Source organism: Haliotis cracherodii, unplaced genomic scaffold, assembly GCF_022045235.1.
Source record: "Haliotis cracherodii isolate W230 unplaced genomic scaffold, xgHalCrac1.p SCAF_7, whole genome shotgun sequence".
Classification (NCBI taxonomy): Eukaryota; Metazoa; Mollusca; class Gastropoda; order Lepetellida; family Haliotidae; genus Haliotis; species Haliotis cracherodii.
This window is the reverse complement of record NW_027266330.1, coordinates 10,511,356-10,537,353: the sequence shown is the minus strand read 5'-3', so window position 1 is coordinate 10,537,353 and position 25,998 is coordinate 10,511,356. Positions and strand designations below refer to the sequence as shown.

Below are 25,998 nucleotides of genomic sequence, written 5' to 3'. Positions count from 1 at the left end.
ACCCTACGATTGTGCGTTTCTTAAGCTGATCCTTAAGCTTCGTGTTAAAATCTACAGCAAACTCCTAGAATGCTAGTGGAGTTTTGTCAATACAAACTATAGTGCTTGTCGACCAAGCCAGATAATATGCGCACAATGGTTGAATTACACCCTTTGTTATCAAGGCCGGGCAAGACACGAATAATTTGACAGATGGGGAACGCAGCTCAGAGTGACTTTATATTGGAGTTAGCAGCGCACAGTGCTCGAACACTGCACACTCGTTAAACAAAATATGGATTATTTGTTCATTCCGTATATATAAAGGGTTGTTTCTATGGGTCGTTGGCGTCGAATGTGACATTAACTCAACAATCAATTCATACTTTATTACGGCCGGGGACACCAGAAATCGGCTTCACACATTGTACCCATGTCGGGAATCGAACCCGGGTCTTCAGTGTGTCGAGCGAACGCTTTAACAACTAGGCTACCCGACCGCCCCAACTTTACAGAGGTAGAGGCCCCAGTAAAGATCCGCGTAAGAATTGATGTTCATGCTCATCGTACGAGCCACTAACGTGATCGGGGCATCGGATCCCTATTGCGTAGATCGATGCTTATAATGTCAATCACTGAACCGTCTGGTCCAGGCTCGATTATTTATGGCTGAAATATTGCTGAGCGCGGCGTTAAAAAGTAAATAAAATAACTGTAGGCAGTTGCATGCAAAAAGCATTTTTACCAGGACAACACAGAGTGCTTAGCCCCATCTAGGCTGAAGGCTCTCGTGTGGTAGTGGTAGCGCGTCTGCCCGGAGACCGGAATACTGGTGATACGATCCCCAGCCGCGTCATACCAAAAAGACGTTGTTACCCTGTCTGGGTAAAACAAGGACTGGTCGGCTCGGAGTCGGTATACTGTGTCTGAGTGGGTATCCATGTTAAACTGTGGCATGGTATCTCAGTGGATTAGCACTATGAAACCGACATCAGTTCGGACTAGTACAAGCAGTCACGAACGCACGCACGCACGCACGCACATCGCTGTAAAAGTGCAATAATCTTGAAGCCATTTGACCTTGTTACAGCTGCAGCACGGTATCTCAGTGATCTGACAATATAAAATTGGTATACGCCCAGACTATGAAGTGCAAAGTCACCCAACACTGGGTGGACTAACTCCATGTACCTCCTCTCACACTCAAGAGCAGTGTTTCTTTAGAATGAATCATATTGAGAGACCGATATACACCCCACATGTCACGTGTAAGGTAACCAAATGCAATGTCGTTTTGGTGAAATATTTCTATGCCACATTTATTACTGTCATGGCAGGTAATACAACGTATCCGAACCATTAAACACTAAATGACGATAAAAACCATGTGCTCCAAGCTCTCTTGCTCTATATGGAAGTATGTACCAGCTGTTCCCATGTTTGTTCAGGTGAACAGTTGACTTGCCTTTGCATGTGTTTGTGATGGGTGCCACCGATGGTGCAGGATACGCTCACCTATTCGCGAACACCTGGTATCATCACTATTGGATGGTGATTATTAAAACATATGCTAATAATATAGTGGGAATCGTACAATGGACTTTTAGTAGCGATTTCTCATGAATATGGAAATGTTTTTGTTTTGTTTTTATTTAGTCAATGGCAAGGCAATAATCTAGCGTCTGTACACATAATTAAAACGGGCAAAACTAGCGTGAAAATGAAGTGACGATGGCAATTGTTCCAAATGAATTCCTATTATGTTCTACAAACAGGAGGTCGTTGCAATGTGATATGGGAGGTATGACGAGGCGAGATGTAGAAGCGGCATTTCTCTTACACCTATATCGTTGGATTTTCCCATCTGCCCCCATAATATGATTTGAAAAAGCCTAGGAACCTTTTAGGTGGTATTTGTATTGCGTGGAATCGTTGTTTGATATTACGTATTGTCAGGTCAAGGAAAAGAGGCCTTTAGAAGTACATATGTTTATCGATTTATCGATCGATATATCGATTGTACATCAAAGCTCCACGTTTCTAGTCTATTTTACCCAAGCCCCAGATGCGGACGACAACGATTAATCTCAGACAGACCTAACACACACCCATAGTTGGTGTTTGACTGCATCACGAAAAGGTTTGTGCAGTTTGAGGCACGTCCAATGACAAACACAGAATTAATGCTATTTTATTATGATCCAAAAGACAATAATATAAAACAATATGGAATTATATCAAATAGACTTGCAATTAGCAAATATACCACTGCCGAAACTGAACAGTTGCGTCTTAACAAATGTACTAACACTACGTGTGCAAACAAAGCACAGAGAGGCACAGCTTCACAGTGACATGTCGCGTCACACAAACATCACGGTCATATACTCTCCAGACCAAGTAGCTTATATACAGGAGTCTTCAGGCAAGGTCGATTGTCGATTACAAGTAACAATATCAAATTTATGTATATTCACAAATCTTAACCATTAAGTATGTACAATAAATTGTCTAGGCTACATTAATTTTGTTTCTTGTTGTTTTAACGCCCCACTCAGCATTATCGCAGCTGTGTGACTGCGGTCTGCAAATAGTCGTGTCTGTACCAAACTTTCCAGTAATTGACAACATGAGCATCGACCTATGCAGTTGGGATACGATTTCATGCATCAACTAAGTCAGCGAGTCGTTTGTCGCCCGAGCTTCGCAGGGAACTTCACTAAATACTGGCTATCTTGATATATAATTGGCCACGTGATGAGGAGAAAGTGGTTATGACGTCGACCTCTTGAAATTTGTTATGAGGTGGGGTGAAATTGGGTTTAACGTCGCGTCCAAGATTATTGCACTTATATAGCGACGTGCATGCACGTGTGTGTGGCTGCTTGTACTAGTCCGGACTGATGCCGATTTATAGCGCTAGCCCACTGAGATACCATGCCGCAGTTTAACATGAATACCCCACTCAGACACAGTATACTGACTCCGAGCCGACCAGCCCTTGTTTTAGCCCCTTAATGCTGAGCGCCAGACAGGGTAACTACAAGTACCATCTTTTAACGTCTTTTGGTATGACCCGGCCGGGATCGAACCCCGGACCTTCCGCTCTCCGGGCGGACGCTCTACCACTAGACCACGGAGGCGGTCCTCTCTGTTATGAACTTAAAATAGTATGTATATACACTCAAGATAATATCAACGTCACATAAACATAAACATAAACTGATAAATACCCTCGACAATAGCAGACATAGTATTCACATGACATGTTCTCAGCAACAGTGTGCGCACGAGCCCTTTATCTGTTATGAAAATAATCAATATCGAGGTTGTATATGCTGTTGATGTGAAATATATTGCTGCGATGTATAATAGCATCATACGAAGCAAATAATAATAATACAAATAACCAATAGTCGTTGAATAACTACACGTATATGTAGAATATATTAGTCGATGCACACACCGACACACATGCAACAAATGCCAACCTAACAGTTACTAATACTTGCAAGGATACAGGTTTCGATAAGTAAAGACACTGCAACCACTGATAGACTATAATCAAAGGTAAGATAAGAATAGTGCTGTATTTTTCAATGTTTTAAATTCACCGCCAAATGTATTTAAACATGTAAACAATCGAGGCAGTTGATCTCACACGTGTGTGTGCCTCATATGGTCGAAGCTGGGACCGCCCTCATTTTCTTTGAAGGCAATTTGACGAGACTCTATTAAACGTTGAATTGTCATCATCGCTAAATGTCTTTTTTCTGCTCAGGGCACTGTTCTTATCTAAAGTGTCCAACAAGTTTTTTACATGATTATCTTATTCAATATTAATAGCAGACCATGTTGGTTTGCCTAAGCTAGTCTTACTTACATTAACATACACCATCGTGATAGAAAGAATTTGAAAGAGAAACACGATTTCAATGTACAAATTATACACTTACACTTAGATATCAAAGGACTGTCATCTTCAGCTTGTGTACATTATATAAGAATATATATTCACAAAGTAAATCCTACTTGACATAAAGATTTTTTTTTTTATAAAACAAAACACATGTAGTGTTAATTTGTCTCTGCCAATAACTCAACATTAACGCTGTTTGTAACAGATTATATACATAGAACATAGAGGTGAGGTGAAATGGGGTTTAACGTCGCGTCCAAGATTATTGCACTTATATAGCGACGTGCATGTACGTGTGTGGGTTTGTGTGGCTGCTTGTACTAGCCCGGACTGATGCCGACTTATAGTGCTAACACACTGAGATACCATGCCGCAGTTTAACATGAATACCCCACTCAGACACAGTATACTGACTCCGAGCCGACCAGTCCTTGTTTTAGCCCCTCATGCCGAGCGCCAGACAGGGTAACAACAAGTACCATCTTTTAACGTCTTTTGGTATGACGCGGCCGGGGATCGAACCCCGGACGCTCTCCGGGCGGACGCTCTACCACTAGACCACGGAGGCGGTCTAGAACATAGAACAATATATTCCATTCACAACATTTACTACCTTTGAGACCGTATGTTATAAATGGTAAGGTATATCTGTATTTAAAACGTTACCTCTTGCCCAGACGTTGTTTGATCAAGGTTACAACATTCAAGGCCTCGGTGAAGCTTTCAAAAAGTTGTATGGTAGACATGTGAAGGACATTTCCAAATATGACGCCTCACGGGCCAAAATTATGTCCGATGCTATTCCCTATTTTGACTGGTACTATATTTTCCAGGGTTTTTTTTTCAAGTGAACAATTGACTTGCTCTGCGTGTGTTTGTGACTGTTGTCACTATTTTGGTCTGGATACTGTCATTTTCACGCTGAACCTGTGGTACCATCATTATTTTATAGTGATTCGTAAACTCGTGCTTATGATACGAGCGCTGGTCAAAACGTCCTAAGCCTGACTAACTTCCCACTATTGGGCATAACAAAGTGGACTAGTCAATGTAGTTCATTGTTTGAGAAGTCCACTGCAAGTGCATTTGGTCTGTTGAGGCTGTGTGTATATCAGTTGACAGCCAGTTGAACGTGATAGGGGTTCGAATGGAACCAGAAATGGAAAAGTACGAATATCGAGCAGTTATCAGGTTTTTGACTTAAGAGAAAATTAATCCCGAAGAAATTCATGACGGCATGTCACAAGTGTTGGGGTATAAGTGCTCTAGCTATTCCACTGTGGGGCAGATATGTTTAAGGCCGGGAGAACGAGCCTTGATGATGACCTTAGCTCTGGACGTCCCTCAACTTCAATCAATGAAGATCCAATCAAGGAGATAGAAAAACTTATGCTGTCAGATAGACGTATTGCCATTGCTGAACTTGATGAAGACACGGGTCTAAGCCATGGATCCATTAAACCTATTCTTTACAGATGAATAAAATATCTCCTCATTTGGGCGCATAAGTTTCTAAATTCTGATCTTAAAGAAGAAAGAACTGACATTGCCAGAGAAACTTTAGAGCTAACTGAGGAGTTGCCTACTATGCTGATTTGTTTCATCGCCTCAGAGATTCTATCAACTAACTGCTAGAGTCTCTCGACTTGCAAAGGCTTTTGTGCGACAATGTGGGTTCGAAGACATTCCTTACTCTCTATACCTGGCACTAAGTGATTTCAACCTGTTGCCTCAGCTGAACACCTTCGTGGAAAGCGCTATTACGACAACGATGACCTCAAAGCTGCCGTGAATGGGTTTTTCAGGTTGGCTTCAGAAACCTTCTTCCTGACTGGAATTTAAGATCTTTAATTGCTATCGATTTGAGAAGTGTATTTAAAAGCGGGTAGATTATGTTGAAAGATAAAACTAAAAACACTTTCACATGTGTTGGTTTCGTATGTTAGGCTTAGAGCTTTTGACCAGCCCTCGTAAAGCCTGAATCGTAGAATGGATTTCTTATGATTATGGAACAATTGAATTGACTTTACACGTGTTTGTGAAGGGTGCCACCGGTTGGGCAGGATATGCACACATTTCATTTTCGCGAACACCTAGTATCATCACTATTTGGGGATGATTCATAAACACATGCTCTTGATATATTGGGAATCGTATAATCGACGCTGCTTTGGGCAGAGATTTCCTATGAATATGGAGAAGATTTTGTCGCTTTCAATACTATCATTGTTGAAAGTGTTTTGTCTCATTCATGTCAACGTACAAGGGAGTATGCCTCTCAGTGGGCTGGCTTTCAACTGTCATTGGGTTTATGAAGACGTTACATAATGAGAAAGTACTATAGACACTTACTTTGGGTTCCAATCAAGGCGACCCGTGAAGATCCGGAATAGAATAGGTGACGCTGACGATTGCATCACATGTGACGCCATAACATATCGTGATGAGAATACAGACACTTTGTGGTAACATTTGACTGATTTTTAGTTTTGTCATTAAGTGGTACACATTTGCAACACCTCTTCTTAACGTACATACTTCTCTATATGTATATATATATAAATACAAGCTGAAGAGCAAATCATACATGTTTAAATCTAAAATCAAATTGGACGGGGAGGAGCGGTTAAATATCAGAATTTAAAAGAAAGAAATACATGTATTCATCAAACAAGCAAATATAATTGATGAAACATTTTTATTTTTGGCAAAATATCCCTTAAATAGCAAAAATTAAAATTCACTCTTTTTTTAAAAAAAAATGAAAAAAAATGTGTATGCAGTGAATATATATAAACAATTGCTTTCTCGAAACACTATTCATTATTCTTATTTCCCATCTATGAGTTTTTGAAAATTCCCTTCTTTCTGTGTTTTGAAATGGTAATCATAACATCCTTTGTTGTAGCAACGAAACGAAAACATCAAGGATATATTTAGGATTTTACGAAAAGCTCCCCCAAATAGATGACGATCATGCATTTACGCGTTATGGTTTTAGGAAATATTATTATTACTTATTTTTATTTTCATAATAATTGTGTTACTAAATAATGTATTTATTCGTATTTCAATACTTTGAATAAAAACATGAGTAGGTATTTCTCTTGTTGAAAAAGAAAACAATTCCTAAATCACGACAGTATTATTGCCGACAAGAATATATGCCTTCATTCTAGTAATCGTTTCCTTCAAATAGTTGGGACCGTTCTTGAAACTGTACAAAGAGCGATGGAGGGAGATACGTGTTGCGTGTCGTTACCAGTCCCACCATTGTATGCGCAGCAAGCTATGCGCGTTTGCAGGCAACTGTAAACAGGAGTCGAGTTTAAAATATTCGTACCTCCACCGTTGAAGATTTCAATCTTAGCTAAGATCGCGATCTTAACCCCAAGCCGTCTTACAATCGCGCTACGATCGGTTTGTGCAAGTGGCATAGGACAATTGTATGCAGTTAATTTTCGTTTCATTAAACTTTGCATGTCTGTCAGGTACATGTACATGCTGAACTGGTGCCTTTTGCTATTAACAGATTTTAGAAGTTTTTTTTGCGTGTCCATGGCAACAAGATGGACTTAGGTTTTGTGAGGGTAGGGTTCGTTTCCGGAGCAGAACTCATAAACCGTTCAATTTGTTTTCATGAAACTTTGCAGGTCTCACAGGTACATGCTCAACTGGTGCCTTTTACTATTTAAAAATGTTTAAAACTTTTATTTTTTTATTTTTCAATGACAACTTTTAGAAATTTATGAATTCTTTTTTTAAATGCCAAATTTTTTAACTTGATACCCACTTAACCTGTTTAAGGAATCTTATAAGTCATAATAAAGTTTTTTTGTGTGCCTACATTTGGTGTTTGTCATCATTTGGAGGTATCTCCCATAGGAGGGGGAACTGTGCATGCCTTCTACCAAGTTGATAGTATGTGCCTCAATAATTGTTGAGGGTAAGTTTCGTTTAATGACTTCATTATCAAATCCATCATCCCTACTTCTGCATTGACTATGACAGAGATGAGTGTGCGATAAGACTAAAAAGTTTCATAGAGAAGTATGCAGTTAAGCAAATGTTGATATGAAGACTTTTGTGCTGTAGGTGCAGTTACAGCACGTTACCTTCTGTCACAAAAAGTCCCAGTACCTGTTGAAAGAAAACAATACCCAGGCATGCTAGCTTTTGGTTTAACAACTCACAAACCTCAGGGCAGTACTTACCAATACATAGTTGCTGATTTAACGCTCCCCCTCCAACACCAATTGAACAAGGGTCAACATACACAATGTTAAGCCGCTCACCATCAAGAAAGGGACTCAAACTTATCAACTTCTCTCAAGAAAGTACTTGTTAATGAATCGGCAAAACAAGAAATGGAGCGCTTGAGGAACAATGACATTCTCTCATGGCAACATCCCCTTGTTCTTTGCCTAAGGACAAGACGTCTGTTGGGCATTTAAATATAAGATCACTTCCATGACACTTTACAGATCTTATGTCTGATATATCTGTGTACCATCTTGAAGTGTTGTGCCTCACTGAAACATGAACGGATGAGACTGCCAATGGTAATGATTTTCCTTTGCCAGGTCACAATGTTCTGTTGAAGCATTCCCAACATGGACTAGCTATGGTAATCAAAGATGCCCTTCAGTACAGAGAGGCAACATAACTACAGATACCTCCTCTAGAGGCTCTCGGATGCTACATTGAGGCCAGTATTCATTCACTTACAAACCCTGCCGGAGCAGCTGCCTCTCAATAAGTTTAGGATTGTTATCACTGGGGACCAGTCTGTCCGTGACAACAATGCACTATCCAACCTCATGGAGCAGTTTACATTCGCCAAGTATATCAGCAAACCAACCCACACCCTTGGGGTACACTAGATTTGATCGTCTGTAATATGCCCATCTCAACTAGAGTCTTTCCAGTTCCATACACTGACCATCATCTTGTGTGGGGTGTGACGGAATAGGTGTAGCATATTGAAGTGGCAACCATTATTTCTTTGTATGTTAATCAATGTGGTTTATGAACTGAACTTTTTGAATCTTAATATTTTTCATTTAATCTACTATGTCCAAAGCAACATTTTGGGTTTTAACTGGTAATGACCATAGTCACATCTCACAAACTAATACCATTTAGGTTTCTTAACAAATATTCCATGTAGATATTATTAAGTCAAAATGTGACTGGTAATGTTTTTTCTTTCTCCCACAATAATGAATTCACCAGTAAATGTAGGAACTGGTTTTGTGTCGTAGCACCATTTGTGATTAAAGCGCATTAGGAACCAAGACTGTCTATATACGCCTTATTGATTTAAAACTTCAGGCACTTAATGAATTCATAGCAGCCACTCAATAGGACAAAGAAATGATGAACAAATGGTTGATATTTGATCACAGAAAAAACATAACTGGCTGATATCAATTCATTGTATTTCATCTGAATCGGCGCGGTCGGGTAGCCTAGTGGTTAAAGCGTTCACTCATCACACTGAAGACCCGGGTTGGATTCCCGACATGGGTACATTGTGTGAAGCTCATTTCTGGTGTCCACCGCGGTGATAATGCTGGAATATTGCTAAAAGCAGCCTAAAACCATACTCACTCAGTCATCTAGAATCAAAGCTGGTCTGTAAATGAGAGCAATGTATTAGAATGTCCTTTTGTGAAACCATGCATGGACATCAATATTGTGCTCCTCATCCTTGCTGATCCGTATCTTCATGCATATGAACTGGAATTCTTGGATTGGCAAAATCAAAACCCGGGGATTTGACCTTTGAATTTTTAACTTAAGCCTCAGGTATATTGATGATCTGATAGCGTCCAATAACGGTCAAATAACCAATTCCGTTCCACTGAGTTACCAACTGAACTTCATGTAAAAATAAAAGAGACCAGTGAAATTGCTTCATCAGCACCAATGTTCCCGTTTTTTTCAAGTAAACAATTGATTTGCTTTTGCATGTGTTTGTGATGGGTGCCTCCGGTGGGCAGGATACGCGCACCTTTTCGCGAACACCTGGTACCATCACTATTTGATATTGATTCATTAACACATGATATTGTCCAAGATGTACAATAGATTCCGTTTTTAGCAGAGATTTCTTATGATTGTGGAAAGGCTTTTGTCGCTTTTAATAAAATAGGGGTCGAGCATCTGTCACTAGAAGTGGTATTATTTGGATTCAGAGTTACCTTGGGCCTCGCGCATGTTTTTAACTGCTAAAGAAGGAAGTTATTATGGAATGTATTGCTTTACTACTGTTCAAGACAAAACAGATAAGCTGGAATTAAATAGTTACACTTGCAGATCATAATACATTAGAGAGATTTAACAATGTGATGTCAACTGCTATAGATTAAATATAACCGCAGGAAAGCGGCCACTATGTGAGCTAAACTCCTATAAAAAAATAACTAATTTTATATCAACAGAACAGTTATTGTCATATACTTTTCAGATGACATATTTGCAAGTTTATGTCAATGAAATAAAACAAAATCATGTTCTTTGTACAGACTCGTGTGGAGATTTAAGACCCAATGTGGTTACAGAAAATACTTCCTTCTCTCTACTTGTCGCCAGTTGTTTTCTGTTTGCACAGACACGTGACATATGACGTATTCGTATACAGTATTGGGTAGGGCTCACCCGGTCTGGTCATGTGACAGATTGTAACTGAAGGGTATATAGGCAGCGACTGGCGTAATGCGGTGCGACATTCAGAGCAAGTTCTGAACTCTGCCAGTGTTTGGTCACAGCTGGTAAGTATCGCTGCTTCTTTTACTGCTGATATACTGTTACAAGTTTGTAACATATGTAAACTTAATGCTTAACCACGCCATACAATGCATTGAATTGAATATAATCAATATGGCAGGGAAACATCCGACAACTGACAGTACAACAGAGTACGTGTCAGAAATCGAAATTCCTACTCCAACACCTGTCAGTTATAAAGCTTAACGTGTAGCAGACGCTAGTTAGGTGTGTTTTTTGTTTGTAGTGACTTCACACAAATCTCATATTTGTTTATAGACATATTCAAACGTCTGGGTCAAATCCCCTTCTTTATATGTTCGCAATCCAAGCAGAATTTCCGATTCAAATGTTTAAAGATACAGATCAGCAAGGAGGATAGCACAATTGGTGCCAATGGGTATGCCCACTTCTTGCATTAATTTTACATTTAATTCTGCATATAGGCTTGAATGTGCATTTCATTTTCTGTATTAATACTACGTGCAATGGTAATGTTAATGTCAACGTGTTCATATGTGCTGAGATAAGAACCCGTCGGTATTCAACCGTGAACACTATAATCACAATGACACACAGTTTGTCTATTCAACTGTAACGTCGATGAATTTTGCACAGACGCGTCGCTATCGGTGTGTTCTTAACAGCAGTCCTGCTATGACTACAGTAACAATATGAGTATTGAAGGAATACGCACGGAATAATCTTTTCTTTACCTGGTGTGGTAATAATACACTGTATCGACCTCAATGGATTTATGTGCAAATGGACCGACGGAATTTTATTTAAGCACCAAAGAACGAGGGGATTGCCATAGTTCAGGTGAAGAGGTAACAACTGTTACACTCCTGTAAATAACATCAATTAACGCCTGTAGTTAAGGTGTTAAAAGTACCTTGGATACATGTTCACAGCAACGGTGCAAAAGTAAACACTGATTGTGTATGTGTGTGGACAGTCTGGGATGTGCGAGAGGTACAATGTCAGTACCCGAGGGCCTTGGATAAATTACCGTAGTTCTCCCAATGAGCAGAAAGAGTTTTCTTTTGTCGATGGCTTTATTCAATCTCAAGATTGATCACCAACTTCTGGTCACGATGTTCTAATGGACTTTAGCCGCGAAGCTGAATACTGTAGGTATGATCTGGTGTTTCTAAGAGTAAGGTCGAGATCGTGGTGCTCAAGAGGGATCCTCCAGTCTTCCCGAACCCTTGGGTCTCCCCGTCTTTTTACCCCCCAGCTTACGTCAAGGTTTTACCCATTTTTTCATATTCCATTGGTCAAACACCTTTTCCCCCTCACCTTAGGTCGTTCTTCCCCGCTCTTATCTGATAACCAGCACCTTATTCGGCTTTTATGAAGCCGCTTCTCACCCTTTTGGAATTCGAACTATCCCCCCCCCCCCCAATACCATATATGTCTCAAGTCCCTGACGTTTCCATCCCTCTCATCTCTGTTCCACCTTTTTATCAATTTCCCCATCTAGTTAATCATTTTTCATTAATGTATAGCCCTCGACCTACTACCCTCACCCCTGGATGCTCAAGGCCAGGCATGCTCCCGTTGTCTTCAACTACCAGAGATATTCCCATCTTACCGACCCCAACTCCCCCTCTTGACCTTTTTTATATAATCACGTAGGTGTCTTAATGAATTATTAATTACTTTAATTTTTTGTTAATTATCTAAATATACACTCTCTCAAAAAAGAAACGCAACCACTATATTTTCAAGATGTTTATCTCAATATTCAAGTTATTATAACACATTTATTATTGAAGACAACAATATGAAATTTGGCATGGTGGCAGAACAGTTATGCAAGTTTAAGTCCAGACTTCGACAGTTCTCTCACTAAGATTGACTTGACGCGATGGGGCGTCTTTCTCAGTACCTCGTATGAGCGCCACGAGCTGCGATCACAGATATACACCTCCTAGGAACAGAACGGATTAGACGCCGGATTCTTTACTGAGGGATTGCTCTCCACTCCTCCTGCAGTGCAATGGCTAGTGCATCCATTGTCTGCGGCGGCGGTGTACGTGAACGTACTCGTCAGTCCAGATAATCCCAAAAATGTTTGATTGGGTTGATGTCTGGTGATCGGGAAGGCCATGGTAACACGTTGACGTTAGAATTCTGGAGAAAATTCACTGTTGCATGAGCAGTGTGCGGCCGGGCGTTGTCGTGTTGATAGAGCTCCCTCTGTTGGTCGATAATCGGTAGAAGATGAGGCTGTAAGACATCATTGATATAGCGCTGGGCTGTCAAATTGCCACGAATGATCACCAAGTCTGATCTTTGGTTGTAAGACATGGCTCCCCACACCATGACGCTCCCTCCTCCAAATCTGTCGATCTGCCGAACACAGCTCGGGGCAAAACGTTCGTTTCCTCTTCTATAGACACGCTGTCTTCCGTCACGGCGTTGTAAGAGAAAACGTGATTCATCAGTAAACCAGACGCGCCTCCAGTTTCTTAGGATCCATATCCGAACGTTGGTGTATACCTGAGTCGTTGGCGTCGATGATGGTGGCGTAAAACAGGTCCAATAAGTGGTCTTCTTGCACGTCTCAAACCTGACACCTGTGTTGCAGTGACGGAAGGTGTGGCTAGCCGATTACGTAGTTGGGTGACCCTGATGAATCGATCCTGAGGTGTTGTGGTAACCCTTGGCCTACCACTTCTGGGGCAATCTTCAGTTGCATGAAACTGGGCGTATCGGCTCCAAAGTCGGGAAATCGTTGTTTTATGAACATTGAGGTGCCGGGCAACGTTTCCAAAGCTTTGTCCTGCCTCAATACGACCAATGGCGATATTTCGATCTGCAGCACTCAAACGTGGCATATTCGACCTTGTCTTTCGGTGAAAATGATAGAGTGAATCGCTAATCAACATGTGCTTTTATAAACCGATACTTCTACCGCTCTTTCCATGAATTGCACGTGCATGAGGCTTTTAGCACGGGCCACGTGAAAATTGTGCTCACTATGATGAAAGAAACAATAAAATGCCCTTGTGCACGAAAATTGTTGTGTTTGGGCGCTTACGTTAATAAACAGTGTACATGGTATAAGTGCATATCAGAAAAATCAATCTTTTTCTTCTAGGGGTTTTCTCACATTTTCAGAATGGGGTTGCGTTTCTTTTTTGAGAGAGTGTATATTGCACTTTTAAGCCTATAATACGACCCCCGTTTTGGCGAAGTGTGTGTCCTCACACTCTCAAGACGTGGAGATCAAGCTTGGTTCAATTTTTGAATTTGGAATACTTGGGAGATAACCATCGTGACCACAAACTGGTTGACCGTGGACAGTTTCACAATTCATTGTTGGATATACATGATACATACAATTTCATTAGATGTGGAACATTAATATGATCACACCATTGTAACAATAACAAAGTCAATGTCTAACAGAAACGACGCATTAAAGAAGTAATTGATTTTATATGATCGTTAACATCATCATATAACCATATCGACACATGTATTACACTCAATGTAACTACAACTCTACATATTACTTCTATAATAACAAGTCATAACACTATTCATACTAATACTAATTCGCCTGTAACAAACTCTAATACAAGTATCACTTCAAATGTACTAACAATATTTCTACTATAAGAATTCGTAAAATAACTAACAGTACCATATATATTGTTTGTAAGGTCTTGATGGCCACCTTGTAGATAAGTGGGACTCCTCTTGAACGAGTACTTTAGTCGCAATTTAGACTTATTTTTACTATTATTCATATTTAGTTACCTGATTCGACCGAACTGGTCATTAGTGATTCGCATTTAATTTGCGTCCTGGTCCGTGTCATATGTGTTTCTGGTGACGGGTTCACTGTCCCCGCCATTCCACTGGAACATGTCCCAAAACGTGGAACTTTGGGGAGGGTAAAACAGGCGTATTTGTGCCGCTCTCGTTTCCATAAAACTCATTTGCAGCGGAATTACTAGGCGCCTTGTCACGTCTGTTGCCGCCCTCGAGGGTGCAATTGGGGGGATGCCCGGCCCAAATACAACCGGACCAGTTGCCGTGGTCGTTCTTGCACCGACGTTGGCTTGAAATAGTTAATAAACGACCTGACGTCAAATCTATTTAGTGGATGTTGAGGTGGACTGAGGGCTGGATTGTGTGTCAGGATAGGGGGAATTGCATCCGACACCTCCCCGCAATTAAGTCCAAATGGTACTCGACAAACCGAGCACTGGTCTAAATTGAAATTAAGTTTTAACGGTTGGGGGAAGCGACTCTCCCACATCCCTCCTTGTGTCAAAGCTGTGTTCATATGAACTTTAGGGGAAAGGTGTAAGTCTATAAATCGTCGGGGGTCTGGTGCCGCGCCGTCAGGCCTTACTGTTCGGTAGGATATACCGGACAGTTTCAAAAGAGCGACAGCACATTCCGCATGCTGCAGACGGCACCATTTACAAAATGTTATTGGTGGGAAAATTGGTCCTTGAATCCGTCAGCAGAAATATTTCACCCATACAAAGGGCGCAACTTTTTAACATGAGCGCCAATTCGTATTGTGTTCCCCAGCATGGGAACCTGGCCCTTGCGAATCTTAGACTTCCCACAGTTTTTGGTGCATTCGGTTTGGACAGTGTATACCCAATCACGGTCCAGCAGCTGCCAGAACAACTCCTCAGAAGCTTGCAAGTGGGCCCCCATGTCCGTCTGAAGCTGCGTTAGCTGGAAAAGGATTGCCAAGTCTAACGTGCAAAAGGCTGTCTTGACCCCCAGGTCTACCAGGACTGGTAGATCGAAGTATAAGCCGTACATTAAAAGTACGGCCACCCCTATATCCGCCGTGGAAGAAATCCGTCAGGGAGGTTGGGTATGTCGCTAGGGTGAGGGCCCATCCTATGCGTTCAGCCAAATCAGGGGGGCTGGGGGTAAAAAGTATCGGGGGACGTAAGGTGAAGCGCAGGCGCTTATATGTTTTGTATTTCCCATTAGCGAGATGGGTTGTGCCCCAGCGTTCACCAATATTGAAAATATATCCTGCTAAACATTTTAGAACGAGGGAGAGATGGCATAATTTCCGCCAGATTTTCCCTGGAATGGCAACAGGGGAGTAGGTATTTTCGCATGTAGGTCAACTGTATAACAGATAGTCTCAGTTCCAGGGGTAACACCCCTGTCGAACTTAATAGTAATTGGCTGTAGATAAAAAAAAATACTGACTTATACCGTCTAGGTGTACTGATATATTGATTGCATGGATTCGAAGTCCCGCGAGTAACACTCCTGTTGAACTGAATAGCAGTGACTGTAATGAACATCGAATTATACTGTCTAGACGTAAATATATCTCGATCACATGGATTCGAAGTTCCGGGAGTAACACTCCTGTTGAACTGAATAGCAGTGACTGTAATGAACACCGAATTATACTGTCTAGACGTAAATATATCTCGATCGCATTGATTCGAAGTTCTGGGAGTAACACTCCTGTTGAACTGAATAGCAGTGACTAATGGAACACCGACCAGGGGCGTTTTAAATACTGGTTACCCGAGACTTGCTTATGTCTGGAATGGAGTGACCCCTCCATTGTGTGCATTATATGTGTCCATATAAAGGTGTAACTGTGTGTTTGTTATGTGTCAATATGAATATGTAATATATGTTGTCCTATATTATTGTAAGGTGAGGTTGTGTTGGTGAGCAGTGCATCCCGGCTTGTGAGAGAACCGTATTTTGGTGTATGGCAATTCCTATCGTATAAGGCCTTTGAAGACATTACATTTAAACATTTAACGCTGGATATAGTCCTCCCCCCGACCTGTCTTTATAGGGGGTGGCTGTTGGCGGGTGACTGGCAGAAGAATTTGAGGGTCCATAAGTAACGGGATATGTGGTTCTAAATTAAACCAAATACATAAGCAGTAGGTATCTACCCTGGAGGACATTATACAGCCGTGTAGCTACGTGCCGGGGAACCGTTACTACTACTGGAAGAGGAATTTGGGTATCCGTAAGTGTGTTACTCAGGGACACATTGCTCATGATAAGGATCTCGGAAGTGAGACAGTGATGTTTGATCTGGATATTTTCTGGTACATAGTGTGGTTGGGCAAGGGCCAGGACCATACGTGGGGCATCAACCTTTAGAAGATTGATCCTAATGTTGTCATGTGGCGCTGAGAAACTTAGGCAGAGTGTGGAGGTGGGATTGGTTTGTACCCGGTAGAAATAGATTGCGAGGGCGATGAGTAGGGTTATTACGAACAGTAATATCAGCATTTCTAGATTCCATAGAGGTTTGAATATGGCCACTGCTGATAGTCCTGATGTGTATGCTCGTTGGAGCTTCCTGGACACGTAGGTACCTTAATTTCTCCATGTTCTCCTCCGTAGCTACTGTTTGGATACATGTTGTGTTGGCCACGTCTGGCGTGTTAGTGATCGCATCAATACGAAATAGCTCTTCTTGTTTGTCATCTTCCCGGATAGGGTAGGGGCATCGACTGAGAGCATCTGCATTCCTGTTCTTGGGGCCTGGCATGTGTAAATCATACTGGGACAGTAGTATGCTCCAACGACCTAGACGTCCCGTCGCATCTTTGATTGTGTTTAAGTATTGGAGAGCTGCACGGTCTGTGATCGCTGTGCAGTGGCTATCCGCCAAAAAGGCTAGGAAATGTTTGAGGCCCAGGACAATAGCAAGGCACTCCTTTTCTGTGATGGAATATTTCTTTTGGGTTGGGGACAGGCTGTTCCCCGCGAATGATATGGAGTGTTCCTTGCTGTCGGCATTCTTTTGTGATAACACAAATCCCACACACTGTTCTGATGCATCGCATGACAGAATGAAAGGTCAAGAGAAATCCGGGTATGCCAATACCGGCGCAGAAGTCAGTGCTGTCTTCAGAGTTGTAAAAGCCTTTTCTGTGTCCGCGGTCCAAGTGTACGGGATGTCCTTGCGTAGTAGAAAGTGCAGAGGTTCAACAATGTTGGCGTATCCCTTGATAAATTTCCTATAATATCCTGCCAGTCCCAAGAAGGACCGGAGGGCTTTGGTGTTGGTAGGTTGGGGATAGTTCACCACACTGTCTACCTTGGCTGGATCCATTGCCACACCATCCTTAGATGTGACATGACCCAAATAGTGGATGGTAGAAAGGGCAAAATGACATTTGGAAGGTTTAAGTTTCAATTTTGCCATCCTGAGTTTGTTAAAAACTTCCTCCAGATGGTCCAAGTGTTCTTCGAACGTTTTGAAATAAATCAAACGATTGTCCAAATAACTTAAGACCGATTTCCATGACATCGAGGAGAACAAGGACGATATAATGAATGAGAAGCAGCTTGACCAGCCCAAAAGGCATGACTTTGAACTGATATGCCCCCTCCCCTTGCACAATAAATGCGGTCTTCATTTTACTGTTCTCGGCCATCGGGACTTGGTGATATCCTGCCATCAGATCCAAGCTCGTGTAATAACTGGCTTGGCTTGTTCCAAGAGACATCAACGATTGGTCAATGTTCACTAATGGCCAATGCTCGATCGAGGTGATTGCGTTAAGCCGGCGAAAATCTACGCAAAATCTTGTTGTCGAGTCCTTCTTTTTGACCAGTGAGACTGGGGCTCAATGTAAAGGTTTACTAATTTCTTCCTGTTCATTTGGGTTGACAGGCAAAGTTTCAAAGTCTGCTACCACCGTTCTGGTGGGAATGTTTACTGTTGTGCTTTTGGGGTTTAGTACCCGGAAGGGTGCACTCGTTTCATCTAAAGATACGAGACAATGGCTACCAATTATAGAATAGATTTGTGCAAGAGTAGTAGAAGGTTTCAGCAACCCAGTGAGTCCATTAGTTCTGGAAGTAATTTGTACTGAAAAACAAGCCTCCGCGTTTGGGGGAATAGTCAGTTGACTTTCCGTGCGGGCTGCCAATGTCGGGTATGGTGTGAGAAAGGGTGTAGCTGTGAGGCCCTTGTGTAAGACTACCTGTCGTTTAGTGAAATCAATTGAAGCTACATGGTCAGTTAGGAAATCCAAGCCCAGTATAACATCTTGTTGTAACCCTTCAACGACATAAAATGTCTGAGACAGTTTTAAGTGTGCCACTGTGATCGGTAGGGTAACCATCCCTGTTATGGTAAATGGAGTGCCATCTGCCCCAGCTAGCTTAACCCGTGGAACAAGTTGCTTGTGTCGTGTTTCGTTGATGCCTAAACTCTGACAGTGAGACAGTGAGACAGAGTTGAGACATGAGGATGAAGCCGTGTTGGCTCCTTTCATCTAAGACTGGCCCTGCACATAGTTCATCCCTACCCCCCCCGGATGTGTTGTCCTATTCTGTTTCCACTAGCCCAGTCTACTAGGGGAGGGGAGTCAGGTGGAGTATGGATGCCATCTACTTGGCTTCCCATGTTCGACGCGGGGGTGTCAGGTAAGTTATCCCGGAATGATTCCTTATCATATTCAGTTCTGGAAGCATTTATTTGTTGAGGAGGGGAGGTGTGTAGGAAACTATCAGGATCTTCATCGCGGGTTCTGACACTTGATACTCTATAAGCTACGGACTAGTCCACTGGTGTGGGAGGGGGAGGTGGGAAGGAAACTAACTCTCTTCCGTGGGTATGGTTTCAAGTCTGAGCACTCTTTGGTGGGGTTAGACGTTTGTGTGAGGGGTTGGTACAGAGACGGTTTCCCGGACTGCTGCCGCCAGCTAGTGGTGTTGTGGAGTGAAGGTGGGGTGTGTGTGTGTGTGTGTGTGTGTGTGTGTGTGTGTGTGTGTTGACCCATGTCCACTGGTGATTACGGAAGGTGCTGGTTCACTTCTTACATCTAAGCTTATTGGAATGTCAGGATGTTGATAGGATTGTGAGTGATAGTGTATGGGGCTGTTTTCAAGCTCCTGGCATCAAACTGGGGGTTGCCTTGTGGTACACCACCGAGCAATGTGCCCTTGTTTGTTGCAGCGAAAGCACTGTATTAATCGGGCTCTACATTCCCTGGGATGCACATGCATCAAACCACATCCTCGACACGTGTATGCACAGTTGTTCGGTATCAGATTTTGTTGGGGGGTAAACCCCTCCGATTTATACTAGTAGTTTCCCTGAGGTAAGTACCGGTCGTTACGACTGGTGGGTGATCGAGTCTGGGCATATGGGTAATTTTGTGACTGATAAGGCCTTTGCCGAGTAGGTGTTGCCATGTTCTCTGTGTAGTTTGGTGGTACCTGCGGTGTCTGGTGTTGCAAGTGTCATAGCGACTGATTTACGACATCCATTGTCTGAAGAACATTTGATTGCAAAGGCTCATTACCCTGGAGCCATGACATCTATATGCCTTGAAACACTTAATTGCTGTTATTTATTGGATGCTAATCCTATTTGTTAATCCCCATTTTTGTGTACATCGACCGTCTGCCATCCTGAACAGGATGTGCAAGTATGTCACTGATGATTTACTGTTTACATTTATATTTATTACTTATTAAATGTCAGGTGACCTTGGCTATATAAGCCTTGGTCCAGAGAGATTGAGAAGGAAAAAAGAAAGGTCTTACCCTCAGCCTAGCTAGGGTTAGGCTGGGTGCTCCGGGGCACCAAGACAACAAGCACTACCACTATGTGCTGACTTGGCACATAGTGTCATTTGTATGTATATATCTACATGTATAAAGTAAAACTGTATATACCGCAAGCCATCGTCTCCAAGTTGTCACTTCCTACAGGAACCATACGTCGGCCCCTTGCATATACGAGTATGCAAATTGTTCATTAATCAACGTCGGACCCACACGCGTTGTTAATTTGGTGGAGCTATCGGGTATGACAGACTTCTTAGTCTGTCCTTTCCTGTACCTCTTTGCAGCATGGCATATGGTTCACAAAACTGTAGGAAGTGACAGTCTCTTATTAAAAGGATATACTACCTTCCAGGTGGCCAATCACCAAGAACGAAGAAATGGCCTTTAACAAGATTGAAGAAAGAACAAGAACCTCTCCAATCAAGAACAAGTTCTCCGATCCAAAAACTTCCCTGCTCGAATATCTTAGCAACACTGCTAAGACTTCCCCTTCAAGATGTCGTTCCTGCACATGACCTAAGAAAAGAAGTATACACGCCTATCCCACAGAGACCCAACCACAGCCATCTTCATGCAGACCCTGCACAATACAGAAACCGCCTGACGGGCACCTACAAGATGGACACTGTGTACAAGATATCTCATTGGGACTTACTAATTTGTGTTTACTTACATGGACTCAATCAAGGATATATATTGTGTGACTGTTGAATAGTGCAACCAGGTATGTTTAATCAAAGCCAGTATATTAATGCCAAAATGTGTCTTTCCAAAATTCAGTTTTGTATATGTGCAATATACTCCAAATTACATCTTTAGTCAGCTAGATCTTTGAAGTTATTGTGTAGGGAATCTTTGAAATGTCTCCAGGCCACGCCAGACATATAGTTGCAGCTAGGGCCCAGACAAACCTAAGCTGTAGGGTTATCGAGTCACACCTCTAAGCTCGACTCATAATTTCAAAAATCTAAACGACCAATTTTGTCATTTGTTACAAGTAATTAATGTGCACAGTTTGGTAGAAAATTGAATGTATTGTCTAGGACTTTGAATTCAGATTAGGGATATTCTAGGGTAAGCCACCCCTACACATATGTGTATTGTATGTCAGTATTAAGTAATTAACAGCACAGCAGTATTCAGCATTTCAGAATTTTGATGTCGGAATTAAGGATTTTTTTTTCTTGGGCATCGCACCCACAATATCTGGGCAAGCTCCGTCAAAGACACGGGAAGAGCACCCATTGTACTTAAAAGGGCAATAGTACCCACAAGTACCGTTTGAGTCACACGGTAAAGCTAGACTCCTGGTTTCAAATTTCTTCATGCAAAATATTTGCTGAGATGTTTAATTTGTGCTTTTTGTGACATTACTCATTATCATTATTCGGTGCTGAGTCGCACCGCCAAACTAGACTCCTGAATTCAAAGAACCTTCAGTGATATATTTATTGAATCTGTGCAAAGCGGTAATTAACTTGTAGTGAAATTGCACATTACAAAGATCACTTGGTTAGTTTTCAAACTGGCACTAATTCAAATTGGCTAGATGATCACTTTCATACCGTCATTGCATAGATATATTTGTTGCATAAGGATTTCATGTAACTGATTTTGTTCACATTTGCATGGTTGTTTTCGTTGGTGAAAAAAACTCACACATATCAATTTGGACTCATATAAGCTTGGGGTCCAAGCTTCACGTAACGGAGGGAAGTTGTCAAGGTGACTGATTTACTACACCCATTGTCTGAAGAACATTTGATTGCAAAGGCTCATTACCCTGGAGCCATGACATCTATATGCCTTGAAACACTTAATTGCTGTTATTTATTAGATGCTTATCCTACTTGTTAATCCCCATTTTTGTGTACATCGACCGTCTGCCATCCTGAACAGGATGTGCAAGTATGTCACTGATGATTTACTGTTTACATTTATATTTATTACTTACTAAATGTTAGGTGACCTTGGCTATATAAGCCTTGGTCCAGAGAGAAGGGGTTTGACTCTCTTACAAAGCAGACCTCTCTCCCACAGCCCAGAGTGTGTACCGACTCTCTGTGGCACCCTCAGTTATTATTTAAGCATAAATTGTAAATTGTTAATTGTTCTTGTAAATAAAATTGTGATTAGTCTCCTGTGACTCTGGCTCTTTGCTGACTAATTCCCCAAGAAAACCAGCATGTCATTTGGAAGGAACTGTTCACCCAGAACAGTTCCATGATACAAGTATTGACTTAGGTCTACCACATTTACTGGTTGTGTTGTATTTTGCTGGGAGTTGGTGGTAAGCTCATCTACCTGTTCTCTTAACAAATAGATAGCGTGCATGACTCGTGAGTTCTTTTCATGACAGCCAGTTGCATCAGCGATTTCTGCGCTCTGTACCACCTCAGCGAGGGTAGAGTGTGGCCTAGTGATCACAAATCTTTTGACATTTTGGCATGCATTTCTAAGAACGTGATCCCTGATAAAAAAGTCACTGTTCCTGCCAATAATAGCTGCCTGATGCCGGGCTGCTTGTAGAAAGTCGGCGAATGGTTCGGCCTGTTTTTGTTTCCTATCAATGAGTTTGTTAGCTCTTTTTAGCATCACTTTGGAGTTGGGAGCATAACGTTGTAAGAACGATTTCTTCAGGCTCTGCCAGGAGCAATTATCCCTAGCTAACGTCTCCTCAAGGCGTGTGCTGTTAGATATAACGGAAACAGTTCCCGCTTTTCCTCCTCTGTGTAACCATGTACCTTACAAAAGCGTAGGGGATCATGCCCATCGTATGGTACCACTGGCACTGCGGACAGTGAAACAGCCGTTGTGATCGTATGAGTGGGGTTCCCTGTCCCTGAAGGATTGGAATTGGTGCTATACGGGGGAGCCAGTGTATCTGTCTGGTAGGCTGGTGGGGGTGGTGGGGGGGGGGGGGGGGGGGGGGAAGGCAGGACAGCTGGGAACATTTACCGTGCGCGTGATGGGAGTAGTGAATATATCTGTCTGCATCAGCTGAGGGCCTGTTAAAGGCGTGTTGAAGGGTGACCTGTCGAATGGTAGAGGGGGGGTGGTCCAAGGTTGTGTTACTGGGGGCTGAGATAGGGGTGTCTATTGACGTTACGATTGTTGTGCTACGATTGTTGTGCTCATGGTCGTGGTGCTCTCTATTTCATCGGGGCCTGTTTTATTACTAGCAAATGGCGATGAAAACAATGCTGACCAGGCCGGATTGAAAGTAGGGACTGGTGTTAGGCATTGCTCGTTTACTGGCTTAACTGATATAGGTTTACCGCTATATTATGGAGTAAGTGGCATGCTTAATTCAAGGATCTCGCTCTTTTACAACAATTATATGAATAATTATGTTCACTATCATGCATCAATATCTGCTTACCCAATCGACTTGATCCACGAACTTGGCAATACACACAAATGTCAAATGTAAAAAATGTCACCACCTATAGTTCTGTTTAGATTTCTTGCACTTCTCCCGTCCTCTTGATTCGGCACTCTTCAGTCTTTCTCCAATCGTCCCCCTTCGATCTCGGTGTGGTCGTGGCTGTGCATATTCTGCAACGTTCCTTCCCATGCCAGTGATCTCCTTCCCGGTGACTGTTCAAGAACAGGTACTTCACCCGTGCTACTTCTCCGCGTTGTTATCTGACTGGTGCAATACTGTACACAGTTACCTTACTTGTGCAACCTCTGCACAAGTCCACTTTACTTGCGCAACCGCTGCGCAACGTTACCTTGCTTGTGCACCTTGTGCACAACGTTACCTGACAATGCTTTTTGGCAGTCGTCAGGGAAGATCGTACCCCGCATCAGTCCACCACGTATCCAAGGTACTTTTAACACCTTAACTACAGGCGTTAATTGATGTTAATTACAGGAGTGTAACAGTTGTTACCTCTTCACCTGAACTACGGCAATCCCCTCGTTCTTTGGTGCTGACAGTCTGGGATGTGCAAGAGGTACAATGTCAGTACCCGAGGGCCTTGGATAAATTACCGTAGTTCTCCCAATGAGCAGAAAGAGTTTTCTTTTGTCGATGGCTTTATTCAATCACAAGATTGATCACCAACTTCTGGTCACGATGTTCTAATGGACTTTAGCCGCGAAGCTTCGGTCCTGGCCGAAATACTGTAGGTATGATCTGGTGTTTCCAAGAGTAAGGTCGAGATCATGGTGCTCAAGAGGGATCCTCCAGTCTTCCCGAACCTTGGGTCTCCCCGTCTTTTACCCCCCAGCTTACGTCAAGGTTTTACCCATTTTTTCATATTCCATTGGTCAAACACCTTTCCCCCCTCACCTTAGGTCGTTCTTCCCCACTCTTATCTAATAACCAGCACCTTATTCGGCTTGATCTGAAGTCGCTTCTCACCCTTTTGGAATTCAAACTATTTCCCCCCCCCCAATACCATATATGTCTCAAGTCCCTGACGTTTCCATCCCTCTCATCTCAGTTCCACCTTTTTATCTATTTCCCCATCTGGTTAATCATTTTTCATTAATGTATAGCCCTCGACCTACTACCCTCGACCCTGGATGCTTATGGCCAGGCATGCTCCCGTAGTCTTCAACTACCAGAGATATTCCCATCTTATCGACCCCAACTCCCCCTCTTGACTTTTTTATATAATCACGTAGGTGTCTTAATGAATTATTAATTACTTTAATTATTTGTTAATTGTCTAAATACATATTGCACTTTTATGCCTATGATACATGTACTTGATCTTGTTGATAGTATCATTGATTTCAGAAGACGAATTCCGTTTAGGTCGTTTGTCATTCCGCTTCGAAATAATGCATTATGTCACACCGTCAGCAGTAATGTAATTCAAAATTTAAATGAAACATGTGATACATTCATGAAGCTGTAAACATCTAGGAATCAGATCATGCCTGCTATATAGATGACGAGAATGACAGGGCCTATTATGAAGTGTCACTTTTACAATCAACTGACAATCACCAGTCCTGTGTTTACTTGCACACAGCGGTTTTAACGTCACAACGATAGCAAACTAAAATAGGCCGACGGTAGTTCGGTTTGTGCAAGTGGGCCCTTTGATGATCCTCAAGGATTTGTCGAAAGAGAGTGCGGAATAAATTGGATTTTACACAACTTTTGACATATACTACTCAAAGTTTGCAAAGGATCACATAAAGGTAATACGTCAAATTGTGTGCACCTGCTGAAATAGCCAAAGGCATTATTACACAAACAGAGGGCAGTTCACAATGTTTACTAAATTAATTGTTTGTTTTGCGAAATACGTTAAATAAAGATGCTGTGCTGGTGACAAGAGCTGAAAGGGGATTCATATGACCTATTAAGGCCATGCGTTACTTTAGGTCGTCCAGCCTTTTAGTATGACCACCTTTAGAAGACGAATGAGAATAAAGGTCTGTAATCTATTTGTCGTATCTTTTTAAACGTACATTTAATACAGTTCCATGGCCTACCCAAACATGTTAAACACAAGGTACACACTATATCATAGCATAAGGAAAACGAAACCACCCTTGCGGTCGTTCAGCGCAGCTCGTTTGATTACTTTTCTACGTGTATGTTGACACTCACAATGCAGTAGGCTCACATATAATGCACAATCTCAATGCAGTATACATTTTGTACTGCTGCTGTTGCATAATAACGTCCTCCAATCTACGACGTCATCAAGTTGTGAGCGCATTTGGGAATCTCCAGACAGTAATAATTCAGTATAAAGGGAGATTCATTAACAAAATACATAGGATTTAAG

At 42.0% G+C, this 25,998-nt stretch overlaps 1 protein-coding gene and 1 pseudogene across 3 annotated transcripts in view; one reads left to right on the top strand and one right to left on the bottom strand.

Moving 5' to 3' along the window:
- The first annotated feature begins 10,562 nt into the window (after positions 1-10,562).
- LOC139448102 (protein draper-like) overlaps positions 10,563-25,998 on the top strand; it is a 75,054-nt gene continuing 59,618 nt past the window's right edge. For 2 of the 3 annotated variants that reach the window (XM_071229615.1, XM_071229616.1), the window contains exon 1: positions 10,563-10,674. The gene's annotated coding sequence lies outside the window, so the exon portion shown is untranslated. Of the gene's footprint in view, positions 10,675-11,762; positions 11,807-25,998 lie in introns of those variants that run through there. The other variant, XM_071229617.1, reaches the window with a different exon arrangement.
- Positions 14,479-17,861, bottom strand: LOC139448659 (uncharacterized; annotated as a pseudogene).